This window comes from Chanodichthys erythropterus, chromosome 20 (genome assembly GCF_024489055.1).
Source record: "Chanodichthys erythropterus isolate Z2021 chromosome 20, ASM2448905v1, whole genome shotgun sequence".
NCBI lineage: Eukaryota > Metazoa > Chordata > Actinopteri > Cypriniformes > Xenocyprididae > Chanodichthys > Chanodichthys erythropterus.
In genome coordinates this window covers 30703029-30713004 of record NC_090240.1, presented here as the reverse complement: position 1 = coordinate 30713004, position 9976 = coordinate 30703029, and positions in this window count along the sequence as shown.

Sequence of the window (9976 nt, the reverse complement as noted above, 5' to 3'; positions counted from 1 at the left end):
TTTGTGATAATGCAATTAAATTCATACATTTGAAGTGTGACTTAAGTGTTCAAATACTTTTTAGGGCACTTTATGGGTGCTTCTTATCATGTTTTTGTTGTTGTTGTTTTTACTTTTTTTTTTATAAAATTGCCAACCCACTATTATAATTTCATAGCTAGCATTTTATGTTAAATAAACAAAATCAATTATATATATATATATATATATATATATATATATATATATATATATATATATATATATATGATCAACATTTCCAGAACATCTGAAATGATGTATTCTAGCTGTTTAATAGCATGTCATTTCAAACATGATTTAAAAAAATTGCCAACCCCATTATAATTTTCTAGCATTTTATGTGTTAAATACACAAAATGAAATAATATTTTGCATAATGTATCAAAAAAAAGTATTCCAGTGACATTTACCTTGACATTTGTTTGTTTTGTCTCATATCATCTTAAGCTCATCAATGACACTGTTGTCTCCTTTGTAAACAAGTACTTCTCATAAAATTTTGTTATGGGCATCAGTTTTAATGTGACCTTTATATAAGAAAAAGAGACTATTTGAAATGTTTGTACAATAAAGGTGCCTAAAATTGAAGAAACAGTCAGTTTGTTTATACTTTGAATGTGAATAATTTGACTTTCAATGTAAAGGTTTCCATGTAATACGTGTGTTTAATCTGTATTAGTCTTGCTCTTCAGTCATTAGTAGGATATAAGGTAATATAATGTATAAATGTGTTCATGTGATGTGAATGTTCCCATGCTTTAATTGTAAAGAATATATTCTTTGTTAACTGCTTAAAGAGTTTAAACACATGCAGAGTACTTTAAAAGTGTCCCATGGGCCTTCATTAAGGAGATTATGAACTTGAAAGTTATGAACTTATGAAGTTTACTGTTTCCCACCGGGTTCTGGCATACATCATGACTGTTATCTTGGAAACAGCCGCTTACACAGCTCACAAACAAGAAAAGCTGACCTTATCTGAGAAAACACAAAACTACAGATCAGAAGGGTCAGATCAGACATCATCTTTATACAGGCATGTTTACAGTAAATACATAAACACAGAACCTCTGTTGAGCTTTGGTGTGATAAGAGTCTAATTTATGATGTGCATAAAAATGATATGTGAGTTATGAAGACTATATGCATGCTTTAAACCAAAGATACATGAGCTGACCATTCAAAAGTGTGTGTGTGTGTGTGTTGTGAGAGAAAGTGCACCGGTCATTTATAAATCTCTTTTCCAGCCCTCACTCATATCAAGGACGTAAGACAGTCTGGTCACACGCTGACTCATCCTGAGGATATTACCCCTATTCTCTCTTTCTGCGTTCACAGCCATTTATTTACACACACATAAAGAGCAATGGCAAAAGACCAATTATCTTTAATGACCGGGAAGCAAACAAGCAGATTGCCTTTGTGAAAGTTACAGTCCTAACATAACAAATATGTGAGTGCAAAGACGAGAGATTATAGGTTTCTGTACTGTATTTATTTGTTGTTTGAATGTATGTTTTTGATTGGTCATATGTATAAAGAGGAAGTAACTCTGACAGGTTGGTTCTGGTTAGGATTTGCCGAGCTTAGTAGCTGAATTGGGTCAGTGCAATTGCAACATATTAAAGACCACAGGTGATCGTCTGGAAGATCAGACACACATAAACAACTCTTATTTAGTGTTTCTCTGTCTTACATAATCACAAACATAAATAGTTTAGTAGTTTGTAATCAGATTTTGATGAAAGAAATGTTTCCTGTGTACTTTTAAACTTCAAGTTTTGGTGCAGTGCTGCCCTCTACTGCATGACTTCAAAACTAAATCATTTTGGAGTTTTGACGTTTCAGTTCTAATTTTGCACATACAGTATTTGCATGAATATGTTTATTTAAAAAAAAAAAAATTATATATATATATATATATATATATATATATATATATATATATATATATATATATATATATATATATAAATAATTGTAAAAATGCAAAACTTTTCTATTATTATTATTATTATTATTTTTAGATTTGCTTTATTAAAGGTACAGTGTGTACATTTTTGGAGGATCTATTGACAGAAATGCAATATAATATACATCTATGTTTTCAGTAGTTCATAAAGACTTTACACAATGAACCGTTATGTTTTTATTACCTTAGAATGAGCCATTTTTATCCCATACACCGCGGGTCCCCCTCCCATGTCAAGTCGCCATTATGCGCCGGCATGTTTCTACAGTAGCTCCAAACGGACAAACTGCTCTATAGAGCGCGTTTCGTCACTATGCTCGTTGGTGTTTTTAGAGGCAGCTTTCATTGTCACTACACTGAATATGCACACAGTAGTAATAGTAGTAGTTAGTAGTCGTCTGGAAGCAGAGTCCGTTCTTTGTAAGAAGAAACCTCATTGCTTCACTAGCTTATGTACTCTCTGCGTACACGACGACATCTTTGTCGTATCGGCCAGACGGCCACCGTAGCTTCTCCGTAGGGGTGCGAGCGGTGTGAGCTGTTAGTTGCAGTTCGCAACCTGACCGCTAGATGCCGCTAAAATGTACATATTGCACCTAAATCAATAGAAATATATGGTACGTGTTCATTTTGTGTAGTAGTGGAAAATTTATAAAAAATTTGTTAAAGATTTTGTGTGCATATTATGCTTAGAGTCAATAGTTTTATTTGTGATAACGCAATGAAACATGGCAAGTTGTGCGGACATCATTTTTGGACTGGCTGCCATACAAAGAAATTATGAACACATGCAAAAACACGAGAGAACCAACTAAATATTAATAACTGATTATGTTGTAGTCAGTGTATGCTTTTTCCTATGAGATTTTTGTTTTTACTTTGCATAGTAAAATAAAACTGCTGTAGCTTGTCTTTTTTGCCAAATTATTTTGTCAGATTAATACCAAGTTTAATGTTACATTTAAAAGATATATAAAATATTTTCCTCATATTTTGATGGTTTAATCAAACTTGTAGGGTCATTAAAAACAAATATCTCCTCCGGACATAATGTAAAAACATGCATGTAAGCGCTGATGTCTTTTTATGTGCTTGAATATTTTATTCTTTAAATAAATACACAATAAAGACATATTACAACTCTCTCTTCATTCAAAAAGAGCTTTGAAAATACAATCATTCCTGCCATCAAAGTGCAAAGAGCCTTAAAATGGTCACAATGGCAACAGTCATTATAGTCAACAATAAAAAAAAATCACTGCAATCAGTCAGAGCGCACACAAAAATCAAAACAACGCAATGTCCCCAATTTAAGTGGTTGGTCATTTGCTGCGTGTTCCCTAAATAAAGTTCTTTGACCTTACATTAGCAGCCAGCTGTAATTGGATGAGAAGGAGGAGCAGATTAGACCATTTTAAGAACATAAGCTCCTCTTCTTGAAGGCCTGTCTGAGACGTCATTACATGACTCAGCGCTCACGTTCACATCAATCCTGTCCCATTCACAATAACAATGACATTTTGCTGTCGGTGAGACATTAAGTACATACATCAATGCCAAAACACACAATTTTTATTCATCCCCCCATAAACAAACACTATTTAAGAGATTGTATTGATCAGATGTCTAGTTAGGAGAGAGTTTCTGATAGGTCAGTGTCCTTCATGGGCATTTCAGGGGGGTTGTACATTGGCGTCAGCTTTCTGGGTGACACTGAGGTTGGCAAACCAAAGTGCCAAGCCCAAATTGAGAGGCTTTCTGTACATCCTTGTGAGGAAAAGCTGGAGGCCCATCACAGAAACACTGTCCTACTCTCAGAGCTAAAGAATTCATAAATGTGCATATACAGTACTTTGCAGTTTATATAACACAAATACATTTTAAATACAAATACATGTATTAAATAAACGTATTTACATATGTACATTAGAACTCAAAAACAAAAACACAAGTATGTCATTATATAAATAAATGACCAACAAATTGTATGTAAGAATATAAAATATAAATAAAATAAATAGTTCACCTTATACATATATATATATATATATATATATATATATATATATATATATATATATATATATATATATATATATATATATATATTAAAGTCTTTTTCTTTTTATATAAAGAAGAATAAATTACTTCCTGAGAGCCAGAGAGAAATTTGCAATATTAAATGTTCCTGTAAATAGTGACTCATCATGACTTTCTAAAATTACTCTGTTTATTAGAGCAGCATGTCTCTTAAAATTGCTTTCAGAAATCAATAAAAACTGAAGTCATACTTTAGCATTAATGTTTCTTCTGACTGCTGGCTTTTGGCTGCTTTACAATGACTGTGAAATCTGTGGTGGTCTTCTTTAGGAACTTTAGATGCACAAACAGTACAATTGTTTTTTTGTTTTTGACATTATGTCAAAAAATATATTCCAGTGCTAAATGGACCCTTGTCTCAAACGGTGGATTGAAGTGGATATCCATGAAGTCCACAAGACCATAAAATGTCCCATTTGTCATTTTATGATTCAGAAGGGTGCTAACAAACATATTTATGTACCCTCAATGCAATTTGTACTAGATTAAAGTGCCCCTTTTATGCTATTTTAAAGGTTCCTAATTTTGTTTTGAGGGTCTTTTACAAGAGGTTGACTCACATTCAAGGTCAAAAAGCACTCAAATACATTGCAGCATCACATCTTTTCAATAAAGGATTCACTCTCTCTAAACTTCTTTCTTACAGCCAGCTCTGCTCTGATTGGTCAGATGGGCAGGTCTGTTGTGATTGGTCCACCGCTTACAGCGCATGTTGGAAATGACACACCCTTTTGCCATATCTGAATATCTACGGGGGCTTCATAGCATTTGATACACAGTGATATGTACCGTATCGATGGCGTTATTGTTTTCTGGCTTTATGCAAACCTACATTGGTTTGAGCAGAGAGTAACTGGTTCATTTCAGGTAGTTCAGAATCGGTTCTTTCTGTTGTGCACTCTGACCTTTAAAACTTTGCATACCTTTCACATTCACTACCAGCTGTATTACACACTACATGACAGATAATATCCGAAAAGTATAATAGGGGCACTTTAAAAAGAGGAAAAGTTGATGTTGCTGTAGAACAAGTTTGGGAGAGCTTGGTTGAGGATCGGCCATCCTCGCAACCAAAGCAGGACTATGAGCTTCAGCATGATGTGGAAAAACTGTAATGATGAATTTTTTTGGACTGTTCAAAAACAGATAAAGGATGAGCTTGAGCATAAAGAACGCACCTTTAAACAAAAGAGATGATTTTTTTCTTTGCTTTCTGCTTTGCGTTTCACCGCAGGAGATTTGGCGATGGCTTGTGGTATAGGGTCAGCTGTCGAGAGCTGTATCCTGACATCCCAATACCCACAAGGCCTAGCAGCATGGCAAAGCGGGGTACAATGGGCCCTTCCCTTTGCAGACCGGTCCGTGCCGCCTGAGTCTAAAAGCAAAAGGTCAAAGGTCAGTGTTAATGACCCTTCTAAGAGAGAATCGATCCAAGATGCAGTTCTCAGAAATGCTTTTTTATCAGACAAGTATTGCTGAACTTCCTAGATCAAGATTAAGACTGATAAGAAGATTAAGCTTATCAACATCAACAAATATAATTAAGCAATGTGTTTGTAAACAGTCAAATATATTACAGCCTACAGAGTACAGTACAGTCCAAAAGTTTGGAACCACTAAGATTTATAATGTTTTTAAAAGAAGTTTCGTCTGCTCACCAAGGCTACATTTATTTAATTAAAAATACAGTAAAAAACAGGAATATTGTGAAATATTATAACTGTGTACTATTTAAATATATTTGACAAAGTAATTTATTCCTGTGATGCAAAGCTGAATTTTCAGCATCGTTACTCCAGTCTTCAGTGTCACATGATCCTTCAGAAATCATTCTAATATGCTGATCTGCTGCTCAAGAAACATTTAATGTGTACAATTGTACAAAATATTTGCGTACAAGCTTTTTTTTCAGGATTATTTGATGAATAGAAAGCTCAAAAGAACAGTGTTTATCTGAAATCTAATCTTTTGTAACATTATAAATGTCTTTACTGCCATAAAAATAAAAAATAACTGCCAATAAAAGTATTCATTTCTTTAATTTCTTTTCAAAAAAATAAAAATAAAAATTCTTACTGACCCCAAACTTTTGAACGGTAGTGTATAATGCTACAGAAGCTTTGTATTTCAGATAAATGCTGTTCTTTTGAACTTTCTATTCATCAAGGAATCCTGAAAAAAAAAGTACACAACTGTTTTCAACATTGAAAATAATCATAAATGTTTATTGAGCAGCAGATCAGCATATTAGAATGATTTCTGAAGGATCATGTGACACTGAAGACTGGAGTAACGATGCTGAAAATTCAGCTTTGATCACAGGAATAAATTACTTTGTCAAATATATTTAAATAGTACACAGTTATTTAAAATTGTAATAATATTTCACAATATTACTGTTTTTTACTGTATTTTTAATTAAATAAATGTAGCCTTGGTGAGCAGATGAAACTTCTTTTGAAAACATTAAAAATCTTAGTGGTTCCAAACTTTTGGTCTGTACTGTATATACAGTGCTCTCTGTTTGAATCTTCCCTTAAAATCCCAGTGGAGAATCATTCATATCATGTTAAAACATCATTAATGGAAACAAACACCAAAACAACAAAGTTAATTCCTCCTGAATCTGTTTCCTAAAATAGCTAAAGAGAGTTTTAGAGATTTGGAGCAAGCGTCTCATGTCATTGGGCTCGGTATCCAATTAACCAGAACCAGACAGGCTGTGATTCTGATCCAAAAAGGCTTTAAAAATCCCTCAGATAAACATCTGGGATTATTGTAAATATTCATGTTAAACGTAAATATTTAAGTAACATTTAATTTGGTCTGATCTGTAACTTTGATTTGTTTTCATGCGCTAATGTGTCTCTTATATGCTCAGTCCCTTTGATTATTTTATTATGATTTTATTACTTAATAATGATGCTTACTTACATACCAAATTGTAATTATTACAAGATTACAACAGATAAATTTTGTTTGTTTGAGTCTGAGGAATGCAAGACCCTTTCAATAGCTAAAAATAAACCCCCACTGACAAACATTGACTTTTCCCCTTAGGAGAATCGATTATATATATATATATATATATACATTAAATAAACATTTTCAATTGTATTCCTTTATGGGAAATTTTGCTTAGGGTCTCAGAAACCCCAGATATAAAACATGGATTAATAATACAATGAAATTTCACCTGCTAAGACTCTGATTGGTGTACACTGTAAAAGCTGTAAAAGTAATGTTACTATGCTGAATAACAACAATCTTTCTGATAAAAATGATGCAACTGATGGTTAATGCTTCAGAAAATATTTTGATTAGGTCAGAAGAACATATTAAAAAGTTCATTTTGAAACTAACTTTATTCTGTTTACATAAAGTCATCTCCAGGAAAGAAAAATAAGTCATTTTCCTTCTGTTTGCAGAAGGCTTATTTAGCTTGTTTTAGAAACAGGACACTCACCTGTAAGTATCGAATGTATCCTGGTGTCAGGAGAGGAATGCGGAAGAACATCTCAGCAGCAGCTCTTGGATCAGATCAGTCTCTCTGACTAGAGAACCAAAAAGGTCCCGTCCACACACACACACGAGCACACACACACCAGACAGATCTGTCACCGCTCTTCAGACACCTGCAGACTTATAAAGCTTTGGGTGTTTATATAACCGGTCACATGTCTGCATGAAATCCTGTCTATCTTTTTGTGAAGGGACAGTGTGTGTTTGTTTGATCAGTTAAAACTGGAGTATTTCTGGAATACAGGGCAGATATTTAAGTCTATTATAATCTAATGCTAATAGCAGTTAACGAATTGTAAAATGACTAGCGCATACATTGCGAGTAGCCTACATTTTTCAAGTTTCTATTATTTTTATTTTGGGAAGCATTTACTTTGCTACATTTCATGAAACATATCGCTCCTTCTTCAAACCAAAGAAATCGAGACTTTTCTCAGAGATGCCATGTCCGATTTGTGAACGACCCGATTTGTTTTAACAGCATTAAACGGAAGTTGTGATAGTCTTTTCTTTCCTTATTGTGATGTATTACTGCTTTTCAAACAAGAATAAATGTAGGGAGGGACTTGATTTTGTCCATTGGGAATCGATTGGATCGTTGGACCACTGTCCCGCCCTCACACCAGTAAACACGTCATCATTCGGAGAAGAGATGTCGCTGCAATTGGTGAAGTTATTTTGATTAAAGATTACGAGGGCACATGAGTTAAAAAAAATAATGATATGCACAGATAAACCATTTTAATAAATACTGAAATATTACATTTAAAAATAAGAATTCAGTCCATTTTGATTTCACGGTGACTTTAAAATGAAAATAATGTCATTTATTACTCACCCTCTTGTCGTTACACACCTGTCAGACCTTCGTTCATCTTCAGAACACAAATTAAGATATTTTTGATTAAATCCGATGGCTCAGTGAGGCCTGCATTCACAGCAATGACATTTCCTCTCTCAAGATCCATAAAGGGACTAAAAACATATTTGAAACAGTTCATGTGAGTTCAGAAGTTCTACCTTAATATTATAAAGCGACAAGAATAATTTTTGTGCACCAAAATAACGACTTTTCAACAATATCTTGTGATGGGCGATTTCAAAACACTGCTTCGGAGCTTTACGAGTTGAATCAGTGACTCGGAGCGCCAAAGTCATGTGATTTAAGCAGTTTAGCCGTTTGATAAGAGATCCGAATCACTGATTCGATTCGTAAAGCTCCGAAGCAGTGTTTTGAAATCGGCCCATTATAGTAATTTCAAAACACTGATTCGGAGCTTTACGATATGGTTGAAAAGTCGTTCTTTTTTTTGGCGCACAAAACTTGTCGCTTTATAATATTAAGGTAGAACTACTGAACTCACATGAACTGTTTTAAATATGTTTTTAGTAACTTTATGGATCTTGAGAGAGGAAATGTCATTGCTTAGAATTCAGGCCTCACTGAGCCATCGAATTTCATCAAAAAGATCTTAATTTGTGTTCCGAAGATGAACGAAGGTCTTACGGGTAGAACATCGTGAGGGTGAGTAATTAATTATATCATTTTCATTTTAGGGTAAACTAACACTTTAAAGAATCTATTGAATCGGTTCACAAATCGCGCTGAACAATTCATTCGCGAATTGGTCTGCTGATGCGATTGTTCTCTGGTCAAATGATCTTGAACAAATGTAGCCTACTTTCCTGATTGACATTTAGGATGCAGAACATTGGATTAGGTCACAATCCCATTGTTCCCTTCTTTGTTGTAACATGACGTGAACCCGTAATTAAAGCTTCTTAACACTGACTTATGAACAGTTCATGCAGCTCGTTTAAAGCTTCGGCTTCATTCAGCACTATTGATGCAACTAATGAGTTCGGGGCAGATCTGCCCTTAATGACAAGGTATAATGCCCCACCTTGAGTGTTTAGCAGGGTTTAAACCATCCAAAGGCAACATGATGCTGCAAACAGATCACAGAAGGGCAGCTTATAAATGACCACTGACGGTCGTGCCTTGTGAACTAGAAAACAATGCTCGGGACGTCATAAAAACTGACCTGCTGGACCACCGAAGGCAGGAACAGGAGGAAGAAAAAAACAAATAACAACATACACTATCATACACACTGGTTAGATGAAATGTAACATATTTCCTGGCCAATTTATATATTTATTTTTACGTAAAAGTGAAAAAAGCATATATATATATATATATATATATATATATATATATATATATATATATATATATATATATATATATATATATATATATATATATATATATATATATATAGTCTTATTAATATCCACTTCCACCAATCTTGGAAGTTTGTGTCAGCACAACCTAATCAATATTCATCAGCTATCTTT